Raw genomic sequence first — 13654 nt, 5'->3', positions numbered from 1 at the left:
TCACATCTCTTCATCTTTTCCATAAAAATAGAATTAGAGACTTTATCAAATCTTTGCTAAAAATCTAGGTAGGCTATAAGGCAGATAGGTGGCACAGTGGACAGAACACTGGACTTGGAAACAGGAAGATTCATCTTCATAAGTTCAAATCCAGCCTCCAACACTTACTTTCTCTGTAACGTTGGGCAAGTCACTTAATCCTGTTTGCCTCGGTTTCCCCATGTGTAAAATGAGCTGGAGAAATAAATGGCAAACCACTCTAATATCTTTGCCAAGAAAACCCTAAATTGGGGTCACAAAGAGTTGGACACGACTCAAATGAACACAATAATGATAAGCTATATCTAACAGTAACCTTCTTCAAATTGCAGCTTAATGACTATTACAAAAGGAAATGAGATTAATCTGGCATGCCCTATTCTTAATAAAGCTATGTTGGATCTTTGTAATCATTACCTCATTTTCTACATCTTTACTAACAATCCATTTAATAATATATTCTAGAAGTTTGCTAAGAATAAGAGAAGTTTGCTGACCTAAAGCTGATAGACTACTTATCTTCCTTCTTTTGAAAAATGAGAAAATCTTTCCCATTCTCCACAAACATTCAAACACTGGCTTACTTCATCAATTTTGTCTTCCAGCTCTTCCAATATAAGCTATATGCAAACTATAGTATTGTTTTAGATGGATTGCAGAGGTAACTGGAGGCATAGTCTATTTAAAAAGCTATTGATGCGACTAACAAGATGAGAGATAATGAGGTTCAGAATTAACGTAGTGACAGTGAAGAAAAAGCTGATGAATTTGACTCATTTCATATGTGTAGAATCAATAAGGCTGTAAATGAGTGAAAGCCCTGTTGGGTAGCTGAAGGGAGAAAAAAAGAGACTATTTGACATTGAAAAGAAGAAAACATAACTTTATGCCAAGTCCTGAATAATTCCCCCAGAGCCTCCAACAATGTATATCCTAGGCTTTAAAGACTAGCTAAGTGGAAAAGTGGATATGAAGGCAGGAACGGAAATAGCAGCTTTCTGGCATTCACCATGGTTATGAGGTTTCTCACCTCAAGTCTCCAGTTTGGCTGTGAGAATCCTCCTTCAGGCAACAAATAGCAACTGTACCAAATCAACCAATTAGGCTCAAGGCCTTCATTTCCTTATCTGTGAAATGAGGGGATAGAATAATATTATTTTTAAGACATAGTATTCTATACCAAAGTAAGAGATTTACTCAAAGGATCAAGAAATTAAGGGGTTTCATGGTGGGTTCTCTCACAATGATCACAGAACCTCAGAGCCAGAAGGGGCCTCAGTAGTTCAGCTTGTACCTAGCCAAGAATCTCCCCATACAAAATCCTTGATAAGTAATCACCCAGCATCTGCCTGAAGATGTCTAAGAATGAGGAACCAGCTACTTCCTGAGGCAGCTTGCTCTCTCTAAGACAGCTCTAATTATTAGGAAGCTTTTCTTTGTATCAAGCCTAAATTTGTCTCGCAACAACTTCTACCAATCACCCGTTAGAGCTAAGCAGAAAAAGTCTAATATTCCATATATGTATATGTATGGATATGGATATATGTATGCATGTATTATGTATGTATATATGTACATATATTCACACATAGCTAGACATGTGCATGTATACACATATGTATATATGTGTGTACACGTGTCCATTATATACACAGTATGCATGTGTGTGTACACACATAAATGTATATAAATATACATATTTATATATACATACATACATGGGTGTGTGTCTGTGTGTGTATATATTGATCACTATCATGTTTTCCCTGAATCTTCTTTCTTCTGCAGGTTAAATGTTAGCCTGGAGATTTTAGAATTAAATGAGATAATATTTTTAAAGTGCTTAGCACAATGCGTGGCATATAGTTGGTATTTTTATTTTTGCTGCTAATGTTCAGTCATTACAGTTGTATTCAACTCCTCATAACCCCATTTGGGGTTTTCCTAGAAAAGATACCAGAGTGGTTCGCCATTTCCTTTTCCAGACAGATGAGGAAACTGAAGCAAACAGGGCTAAGTGACTTGCCCAGAGACAGACAGTAAATGTCTGAGGTCAGATTTCAACTCAGGTCTTCCTGACTCTGCTTCTATCCACTGTACCACCTCGTGTGGTGCTATATAAATGCTTATTCCTTTCCCTTTTATTTCTACCCACCAATCTTTGTAAGAATGCTTTCCAATCCCCTTACCACCCTGATCCGTCTCTTCTGATCATACCCTAGCTCGGCACCTCTCTGATTTTCTAATATCCACATAACATTTTATTCTTGCTGTACTATACCACATTGGCATATTAAGCTTGAAATCTCCAGACCATTTTTGAGAGAATTGTTGCCTTGCTACACCTGCCCCATCCATACTTAACGAAGTTGAATTTTTTAATCTAATTGTAGAACTTTACCTTCAATAGGGATAACCCTAACTAAATTTCATTTCATTAGGTTCTGTTCTATTGTGCTCAGATCCTTTTGGATCCTGACTGGCATTGACATGTTAGCTACTCCTCTTGGCTATGTATCATCTGCAAATTTGATAATTAAGACTTATTGTGAACTATTGAAGAACTTGAATGGTTAGATAAGCCATGATATTTTCATATTAATGTCAATAATCCTCCACCAAATTCTAATTCTGATACACCACTGAAGGGTGGAAGTGACCCTGGGTTTGCAAAGACTGTGCCAGGACAGAACAAACTCTGATGTGCTGGAAAGTACAGGGCTAGAGATGAATGATGTGCCTCCATGGTCCAGGGGGGACAGAAGGTTGGCTATCAGGTGATGGATTTTCAGACACAGAAGCTATTAACTAGTTGAGATAGCAGCTCTGGATAGTAGATAGGGCATTAAACTTATAGTCAGAAAGACCAGGTTTCAAATTTTACTTTAAATATCTTTCTGGACCTCTGCTTCAATTTAAATTTAAATGCTATGATCAAGGTGAAATCCCTTGAGGGGGGTGTTTTTAATAAAGACAAAATATTCAGGCAGTGGTCAGAACACTGGGAATAAAGTGAGAAAGACCTGAATTCTCTGATATATATTGTATCATTTGGTACAGTATATACTATATTGTATCACATATAGTATACTACATACTATAATACATAATTTTCCCATGCTATACTGTGTACTATACTTTACTATAGTATACTATATTCAATACTATGTTCTTAGTAGTTGTGTCTGACTCTTCGTGATCCTGTGGAACACAATGTGCCAAAGCTGTCCATGGGCTTTCCTTGGCCAAGTTACTGAAAGGGTTTGCCATTTCCTTCTTCAGTGGTTTAGGCTAGCAGAGGTTTAGTGAGCTGCGTAGGGTCACACAACTTGTAAACGTCTTAAGCAGGATTTGAATTCAAGTCTTCCTAACTACCGACCTAGCGTTCTATCCACTGAGCCATCTAGCTGTCCCACTCACTACTAGAATGTGTGATCTATAGTATATCTACTATAATATACTAGTATATAGCAAATATTATAGTAGATATACCATAGATCATATATCATACTATATACTACATTTTATACTGTTACCTATTACAAACTGTATACTATACTAAATGCTATACTGTCTAGAATGGAATAATATATAGGATATAGTTTTCTGAAGAATATTGCATACAAAGTATAGTATATACTACCATATAGCATATAGTAAAATATACTGTATATTATAGTATTTAGATTATGTGGTATATGCTATCTACTATGTACTATATAGCAGGGTTGTCCAACTCAAATAAAAATTGGTTCCTGCAGATCACATGTTAACTTAGAAAACCACAAATTTCCTTTATCTATGCTATATTATATTTTTATTTATTTTGTTAAACATTTTCCAATTATATTTGAATCTGGTTAGGGCTGCCCTGGGAAGTTTTTCAGGTAGCTTGCACACTTAGCAACAAGCTTGACACCTCTGATGTATGACATAGTATATAGTATTACATACAGCATAATACAAAACATTGTATAGTATGGCACAGGATAATAAAGTATAGTGTAGTATACACAGTGTAAACTATACTATAGACTATATTATGTTGATTGGTTGTTGTCCTTCACCTTCGAAGAGGACCAAAATGACATCACCATGATAAAGTGAAATTTCAGTGTGTCTGACTGTGGCTGATCAGACCAATACGAGCTCAGAATACTCTACCACAGTTTAGGTACAGATTGTCTGTGTGAATATTTGGGGTGGATATCCCAAATTTGTATATCCTGAGTTTACTTTGTGCTGTCTCAATTCTTCTTTGCTCAAAGCAGAATTTTCTGGTGTGGGCATGCCATGCTGAGCGGTCCTGTCCCAGCATCTCCCAGGTTGCACAGTCAAATCCAAAATTCTTGAGAGTGTCCTTGTATCTCTTCTTCTGGTCACCATGGGATCACCTGCTCCATGCAAGTTCTCCATAAAATAGTATTTTTGACAAGCATACATTCTGCATTTGAACAACATGGCCAGCCCATCAGAGTTGCACTCTCTGAAGCATAGTTTGAATGCTTGGCAGTTTAGCTCGAGCAAGGACTTCAGTGTCTGGTACCTTATCCTGCCAGGTGATCCTCAGACTCTTCCACAGTTCAAATGGAAGCGACTCAGTTTCCTGTCTATGTTTCACAGATATACAACAATGAGGTCAGCACAACGGCTCTGTAGACCTTCAGTTTGGTAGTCAAATACCTCTTCTCTCCCAAACTTTTCTTCAGAACCTCCCAAACACTGAGCTAGCTCTGGCAATGCATGCATCCACCTCATTGTCAATGTGTGCATCCCTGGAAAGTACACTACCAAGGTAAGTGAACTTATCCACAGCATTCAAAACTTCTCCATCTGTTGTAACCGATGGTCCCACATTTGGATGGTGCGGTGGTGGCTGATGGAGCACCTGTGTTTTCTTGGTGTCGATTATTCAGCCAAAATGAGCACAGGCAGCAGAGGCTGAGCTGAGTGCACAATCATCTGCAAACAGAAAATCATACGCCAACACATCGTGTAAGTATAATATAATAATGATAATAAGTAATAACAACAACTAGCATTTACATAGCACTTACTGTATATGAGGCACTTGCTAAGGGCTTTACAAATATTAAAAGATTTAATCCTCACAATAACCTGAGAGGTAGGTGCCATTAATATCCCCATTTTATAGATAAAGAAATTAAGACAAATAGAAGGTCATAAAACTAGTGAGGGTCTAGTTCCAGGCCCAGCGCTCTCTCCACCGCACCATTTAGCAGCACATTGTACATGCTCGTACATAGTATGTGATTTGCAGTGTAGTCTGTAGTGTAAAACTCCCAGCCTGCAACTGTGTAAAACTTCCAAGTACGGTAAGCCAAATTAAAATGTCATTGATAAATGTTTAACAAAATAAAAATAGAATAGAACATAATGTTAATATGTGGTTTTCTAAGTCAATATACAAGCCAGAGATTCTTGTTGTGTTTGATGCCATTGGTATATAGCATTCTCTGTGTTAAATATCATATATGGTATAGCACATAGTACAGCATAATATATTATAATGTACTAGTATATAATGTATATTAATGTATATATTACTATTGTGTTCATCCTTGGTTGCCAAAGAAGACTAATATATCACTATACATGTATACTCTATTGTATGGTATATAATGGGCAGGTAGGTGGCTCAGTGGATAGAATGCTGGGCTTGGAATCAAGAAGTCCTGAGTTCAAATCCAGAAAATCCAGTTTTGGATATTTCCTAGCTCCATGACCCTGAGAAAGTCTCTTAATCTTGTTTGCCTCAGTTTCTTCATCTGTAAAATGAACTAGAGAAAAAAATGGTAAACCACTCCAGTACCTTTGTCAAGAAAACCCCAAATGGGATCACAAAGAGTTAGACACAACTAAAATGACTAAACAACAAAATGATATGTAGTATATAAGGTATACATAAATATACTATCATTTATATATATATATGCTATAAAATATATGTGTAAATACACTGTAGTATATAGTAAAATACATCATGTATATTCTGCATTTACACAGCATATATAAATTTATCACACATGTATAGTGTTATTTGTCATCCATATGTAATATGTAGTTCATCACTATAATGTTAATGCAATACCCATAGCAGCCACCATGAATATGCAAGCGTATTTCCAGGGTAAATTCACAAAATATAAATAACTCTCTTCCTCAAAGCAAAACCAAAATATTTATTCAGATACCAGAAAGCCAATTCCACCATGAAGAGAAATTTGTTGCCTATGGAACAGGCATTCCAGAGGGCACAGTGGAAAGGGTGGATGGCATTTGGTTGGTACTCTTGGGTGGAAGAATTGAGAGGTATGGGAATAAGGAATCAGGAAGTGAAGTAAATGGGAATGGGGTTTGTATGATGAAATGCAAGGGTTCAGAATCAATGAGATGTGTAGAGTATGACTGGGTGTAAGAATATTCATCACTGAGTGGAAGGCACCACTCCTCTTCCACCTAGAAGTTTATACACACCTCTAATCCAGGGAGCACCTACACCCCCAAGCCTTCCCTCCATTAGGCCTCCCCACAAACAGGCTCCCCTAGGCAAAAGTCCTCCCTCTCTCACTCACACTAGCTGCTCTGCCTCAGCTCTGCCTCATTCTCTCCCAGCTCTGCCTCACTCTCACTTCCTGCTCCACCCAATTGGCAAGCTCCTCCCACCATGTGCTCTATATGACTCAGGCTCCATCACAGCAGTCAGTTGGGTCAACTTCAAAGCAGGTCACTTGGGCCTATTAATGGGTGGGAAAGATCTTCCCATTCCATTAACATTATAATCACCCATGCAAAATAAGCTATTTATCATGCATGCATAATAGATCATTTATCAGGTATAAATTATCTATATACTTATTTTATTTGCTAACACATAAACAAATTAAAATCAGAGAGGAACTATATTTTAATCCTGTTCGGGCCACACTCAAGAGTTTTGTGGGCAACATGTTTGATAATTCGGATATAGTATACAGTGCATGGTGTGGGTTCTCCATCTCCTGCTGTACATGATGACAGGAAACTGCTAGAGGCCAGTGGACCAATTCCATCCATGCCAGCACAAGGCAACTTTCACCTCCTGATGCCAGTCTGATCTCTAGTTAGGATGTAAAGAAACTATGGTACAAAGAGGAACAATCAGGCCTTCCATCTCTTGCTGTCCCTTGAGGGAAGGGGACCAAAATAGACAGTGGAAAGTGAGATTTTGATCTTCTGCCTAATCTTCAGCCCTCAGAGGGAAGACTGGTAAACAAGTTCTCCCCTCTGACAATCTGTCTGCCATTTCATGTTCCACTTGTCTTCGGCCTCCTCTGAGAAGAGGAGTGGTGCCTTCCACTCAGTGATGAATATTCTTACACCCAGTCATACCCTACACATCTCATTGATTCTGAACCCTTGTAGGTCATCATACAAACTCCATTCCCATTCACCTCACCTCCTCATTCCTTATTCCCATAACCCCCAATCCTTCCACCCAAGAGTACCAACTAAATGTCATTCCCTCTTTCTGCTGTGCCCTCTGAAATGCCTGTTCCATAGGCAACAAACTTCTCTCCATCTTAAATCTTTTCCTCTAGTACTCCTTCCATCTTCCAGCTATTACTGAAACCTGACTCCCCCTCTACAACCATCTTTTCCAGTATCGCTGCCCCTTCATTCATTGCCCTCAGTTCACTGGTTGAGAAAGGAAAGTTAGAATATTCCTTGCTCCCCATTGCCACTTACAGATTTTTTCCCCTATCCCTGTCATTCAGTAATCTGTCCTCCACCCAATCAAAATTTTGGTAGCTGTTGTCTTTAGATCACTCCCCTTCCTTCCTCAATGAGTTCAGTAACTGGCTTACAATTTTTCTCTCCTCCCCAACTCCTTCCCTCATATTAGGGACTTCAACATACATAATGACTTATCCTCAAACACCCTAATCATACAGTTCTTCAACCTACTTACTTCCCATGACCAGTATACTCCTCCACCCCCCTCAGCCACATACAAAGATGGTCATATCCTTGACATTACCATCACCCACAAATGCTCCAATTCCAGAATTCCAAAAACCCTTATCTGGCCATGATCTACTGGCTTTCCACCTCTCCCTCTGCCTCTGCACTCTTTGTTCACACCTTGATGTCTCAGTTCTCTTGGGCCATCTCCCCTGCACTTGCCTCTCTTCTTTTTTTTTCTGTCATAATCCTTTGGTGAACCAGTTCAATTCTACATTGTCTCTTCTCACGAGTCTCTAGCCCCATTATCATCTCTACCACTCTACCAAACCTCAGTCCTAGATCACTTCCACCGTCTGCCACCTTTACTCCTACTTATATACTGTTAAATGAAGGTAGAGAAAATCATTCAACCATTCTAATTGAGTTCACTACAATAGAACCTACAATATAACCTATAATACAATCTACTATACAACCTACAATACAACTCTACCTGCTCAAGTAGGCCCTCACTGCTGCTAGGCAACCCAACTATATCTCTCTTATCAAATCGTTATCCTACCCTCCACAATGGCTCTTCCAAAACTTTTCATCCCTCCTTTAATCCTCAATGGCTCTCCCTCCCCCTCTCAGCCAAGAACCTTGCCCTATACTTTACAGAAAAAAAATTGAGGCCATTCACTATGAGGTCCCCTTTCTCCCCTCTTCTCAAAGGGTAGAAGAGAGATGGAAAAGAATTTGGAACTCAATTTTTTTAATGAATGTTTAAAATTAACTAATTAATAGAAAGAAAAAAATTTAAAAATATTATGTTGATAAAGAATCTATTGACTGAGGCTATTGCAAAGTTATCTCAAATAATTCCTCTATTGGATCTGATTTTCCTCCTTGATTCCCGCACCTGCTCCTCATTTTATAGTCTTTAAGAGCTGCTAGGGACCAATGAGAGGTTAAGTGACCTGCCAGGGTCATACAACCAGGACTTGAACCCAGGTCTTTTTTAACCCAAAGGCCAGCTGTCTACACATTATGCTGTTGCTGTCTTCTGGGCTCTAAATAATAGATTCTGCAAATGGAAGTTGCAGGTGTTAAGTCAAAGAATAGGGAAGAATCCTGAGGTCTCAAAGCCTTATGAGCAGCCTTGTCATTGTCACCACTCCATTTCAGGTCTAGTGGATCAATCAGAGTCTGAGGGTTCAAATAAACAATCCATTTAATAAAAACATATTCATATGTTTTTGGGGAACACATTCATATGTTATGGGAAAAAGCAGTTCCCATAGGTGTTAAAAGCCATCCAAAGGAAGATATTAGAAAGTAAAAGTCACCTATAAAGAGGCAGAAAGTTCTCTGGGGTCTCAAGAGTACTAGAGCCGATTTTCTATCCTCCTGTGTGCCAAAAAGGCACACAGCTGGGTCCCAAATCACTCCACCAGGGGGCAAAGTTAACTCAACCTACCCGAGATCTGTTCCATAATCTCACTGCTCAAAACAATCCCAACTATTGCTGGGGAAGTGTGAAGCCCCAAATAAGTTCAAAGAGGTTGACATGGGCTCCATTAAGACTTGAAGATTTTTCCCTAAGTCAAAGAAATATTGTAATCTATACTCATGTGACTGACATCACAGATTCTCAAATTATTGAAATGGCATTTCTGACATCCACTTCACTCAGCTGTTGTTAGAATCAAGTAGGATATACATGAAAATGACATATCATGGTCATTGGACATATCAAGATCATGGGATTAGGGGCTTAGAGCTGGGAGGACCCTTAAGAGACAATCAAAGTCCAACTCCCTCAGTTTACAGATTTGTTGATTCACTCATTTATTCCACAAATGAGAAAACAAAGATGTAGAGAAGTCTCTTGACTTGCCCAAGGTCAAGTTAGATTTTGAACCCAGATTCTCTGCCTCTGAGTCTAATACTTTCCACTGCCCTATGTGTTGTATGTTCATTTTGTAAAAAATATTGCTTTATGAGCAGCCTATCTGTAAGCCAGGATCTTATTGGAGGGAAGGTTTTTTCCTGTGTCTGTCTGGTCCTTCAGATTAAATCTAATACGCTTTTAAAACTTTAAGCTTTGGGGTCTTCTTTCTAAAAAACCTTATCCTGTGTGCTATCTGTTAATTGCCTCTTTTCTATGACAATCCCAGTTGAGGCTAATAGTAGTGGTGGAAGTATTTTAGCAATATCCTTTGAGGGGGAAGTAATCAGGTACTATTAGAGGGATAATGACTGTGATTTATTATTTCCACAAGTCTAGTCCCACCTGTAGACTGAAAGAATGAATACCTTGGCACTTAATCTGATCTAAGGGAACCACTAGGGGAGGAAAAAAGAGCATTTTTACACTTTTCACCTGATGATCTCAGAGGCCTTAAAGGCATTCATTTATGGAATCTTAGTAGAGAATATAGGAACTATTGTACTGCTAATTATTCAGTCCTATAAAGCACGGAGCTAACATTCATTTGCCTGCCAAGGTCAGATATAATCCAAAGTGAGGTAATAATTAGGACACAAACTTCTAGATTCCTAACCCACTGTAATACTCTGAAGACAATGTTCTTGCAAACTAAATTACACTTTTATTCAAGAATAATTTATGAGTTTTAAGAAGAGTTCCTATATGTAAAATACTTTATTTTGAAGTGAAAAAGACTTGGAGATGATATGGTTACTACCGCATCCTGCCTTCTAATTACAGATCTAGGAATCAATCAACAAAAATTTGTTAGTATTAATCACATGCCAAGTACTATGCTAGGCAATGGGGAGGCAAAGGCTAAAGTGAAACAATCACCACCTCGTGGAGTTTATGTTCTATCAGTGTAGACAACATGTCCATGTAAAAGTGCATACAAAATATATAGTATGGTAATGGAGGTCAAGACATTAGCATTTGGGGGTATCAGGAAAAGCCTCATGTGGTGGCTGTTGATCTTTGAAGAAAATCAGGGATTCTAAGAGGCAGGGGTAAGGAAGGAATATATTCCAAGTATGGGGAAAAGTGAGGGAAGATATATGTGTCTCCAGTAAGTCCTTGGCCAAATCTGTGGATTTCCAATATGCAATCTCCTATCATCTTTGCATGGAAGGATTCACTTGACTGGATCACAGATTCTGAGTAAGGACCTATGTTCTGGAGACATATTTTGCCACCAGTGGGTCTAAATACATCTTAGTATCAAGAGCTGGGTTCAGATCTCTGCTCTGCTACTTCCTATTTGTGTAATCTTAAACTAATCACTTTGGTCTTCTATAAAATGAGGGGGTTATAACTGATTCCCTTTCAGTTCTAAATCCTATATCCCTAAACCCTGCCTTCCTAGTTCTGAAATGAAAGCATGTAGCACTTAGCTTTGGTGGTGTGGTCCATGTCCTCTAAGAAGTAGTCTTGAACTCTTACTATCTCCTGATCAACTGGGAAGAAGGCAAGTTAGCCTTCCTGAAGAGCAAGGTACTACGGAGAGACAGGAAACCTGTGCCACACAAGGCAAACCACTACTTTGACTCCCACCTCCCATTAGACTTGCATGGTGATAGCCCAGGACCCTCAAGTCAAGAGCCCCGTGAATAGTGTCACCAATCCTTACTGTGTGACCTTGGGCAAGTCACTTAACCCTGTTTGCTTCAGTTTTCTCACCTATCAAATGAGCTGGAGAAGGAAATCACAAACCACTCCAGCATCTTTGCCAAGAAAACCCCAAATGCAATCACGAAGACTTGGACATGACTGAACAACAGCAACTATCCCTTTATGTTTATTCTCCCATTCCCTTACTCCTACTTCCCTTGGGCTCTCTAGATATCCCATTTCAGAGGAAAGCCATCTGATAATCCCCATAAAGCCTAAAAAATGCTTATGGATTCACTGATAAACCCTTTTACATTAAGAAGTTAGCAAATTAATACCTTTGACTTCCCAGTGCTATTAGACCTTTAAAAGAAGAATAAAAACCTGGGAGATATGTTGAATAATAGAGAGAAATTTAGGGACTAATCTTATAGCAACTGTGATTATCTAACCTAAGGCCAAGTCACGTGCTCTGCCACAGGGAGAGTTTGGTTAGCTATGGAAAGATTTTAGAGGTAGTTTCAGGAGATAAGAATCCTCCAGGCATCAACTTCCAGTGCTATTAATGAGATATATGGCATTAGAGTCAAGTTGATGAGAAGAGGCTAAAAGGTCTACAGAGGTCTCATACAGACATATGCATGTCACACTTTGGAACTGCCTGTATAAGCCAGCAAAATATGTCAGTTTGCTCTTTTTAGAAACTACTGGTGCTGACATTTTGCCTGTGATTCTTAGGCAGAGATCTAGAATTGAAAAGGACCTTGAAGACCTTTAATTCAACCCCTTCATTTCACAGATGAGGAAACTGAACCCTTGGAAGGTTAAATGACTTACCCAGAGTTACACAGGTGAGATCCATCACCTTTACCTGACAAGAGAAAGGCTTTGAGCAAGAGCTTCACTTAAGTTTCCTTTTAGGATAGACTCTTTATATCTGCACTGGCAAAAAGAGAGATTTTCCTAGAGATATCACAGGGCTCTCAGGGTTGTTTTATTTTGGGGGGCGGGAAGAGGTTTGCCCTCCCTCCCTCCATTTAGAGAAACTTACTTCCAGCTCCTCTATGAATTTAGAGCACTCCAAACAAGTGCCAATTCCAGGGCCTCATAACTGCTTTGCTATGTACAGAGCATTTGCAATGTAAATACAATGAGCTCAAGGGTATTCTTGTGTGAAGTGATCACAAATATTTGCTCTGCCCAGTAGAGGCCCAGTGACTCTCTCTCATCGGTCTGGGATAGCAGTGTCCCAGTCCAAGAAAAACCCCATTGTGCCTGCAGTGGGGCTCATTTGAGGCTCTGGCAGTCTCTCATGCTGACCTCTTAACTCAGTGAAGTTTAAAAAAGACTTAGGCACAAATTAATAAATAAACAACTCATTTTATTTGGCCTATATTAGGGCCTCAGCTCCCACCACAGAAACTGAGCTTTTGGAAAAATGGCTTGTCTTTGAAGATGCTTCTGATTCCCTGTCAAGATGACACAGGCTTTTGGTTGTTGATCCAGAAATGGGAATAGATTTTCACCATCCACCCACATTCTCTCTCCCTGGTCATCCCTGTGGCCCACAGGAAGGACGCAAGTTGTAGCCATGGCAAGAAGCTTTCTTCAATAAATGCATCCAAAATAGAACTCAGTCTATAACTTCTTTCTCCTAATTAGCACCTAAACTTCTGAGAGATTAGATGGAGGCTCAATGAATGATCCAAAGCTGAAGAAAGAGGATAATAAAGAAAGGACAATTGACTTTTCTCTCCTCACTGAGAACTGAGAGAATAAATGTTTAGCTGTCCACTGCGTTCCAAAAAAAATAAACAAACAATTTAAATAAGTGAAAACACAGCAAGTCTTCATTGGGATTTGCAAACATGTTGGGGGTTTTTTTGGAAAAAGTTCTCACTGGGAAAGGGAAGGAGGAAGGGGGAGAGAGAGAGAGAGAGAGAGAGAGAGAGAGACAGAGACAGAGAGAGACAGAGAGAGAGAGACAGAGAGAGAGAGAGAGAGAGAAAGAAAGAAAGAGAGAGAGAGAGAGGGAGGGAGGGAGGGAGGGAGGGAGGAAGGAAG

The 13654-nt window shown here is 39.2% G+C and overlaps 1 long non-coding RNA gene across 1 annotated transcript in view; it reads right to left on the bottom strand.

The window, feature by feature from the left end:
• Window positions 1-3840: 3840 nt before the first annotated feature.
• The window catches only part of LOC140498428 (uncharacterized), a 36195-nt gene continuing 26381 nt past the window's right edge, over window positions 3841-13654 (bottom strand). The window contains exon 5 of the long non-coding RNA XR_011965092.1: window positions 3841-5001. This is a non-coding gene — a long non-coding RNA (uncharacterized lncRNA). The remainder of the gene's footprint in view (window positions 5002-13654) is intronic.

The sequence above is a fragment of the Notamacropus eugenii genome, chromosome 4 (assembly GCF_028372415.1).
Source record: "Notamacropus eugenii isolate mMacEug1 chromosome 4, mMacEug1.pri_v2, whole genome shotgun sequence".
Taxonomy (NCBI): domain Eukaryota; kingdom Metazoa; phylum Chordata; class Mammalia; order Diprotodontia; family Macropodidae; genus Notamacropus; species Notamacropus eugenii.
This window is presented reverse-complemented; position numbering and strand designations above follow the sequence as displayed.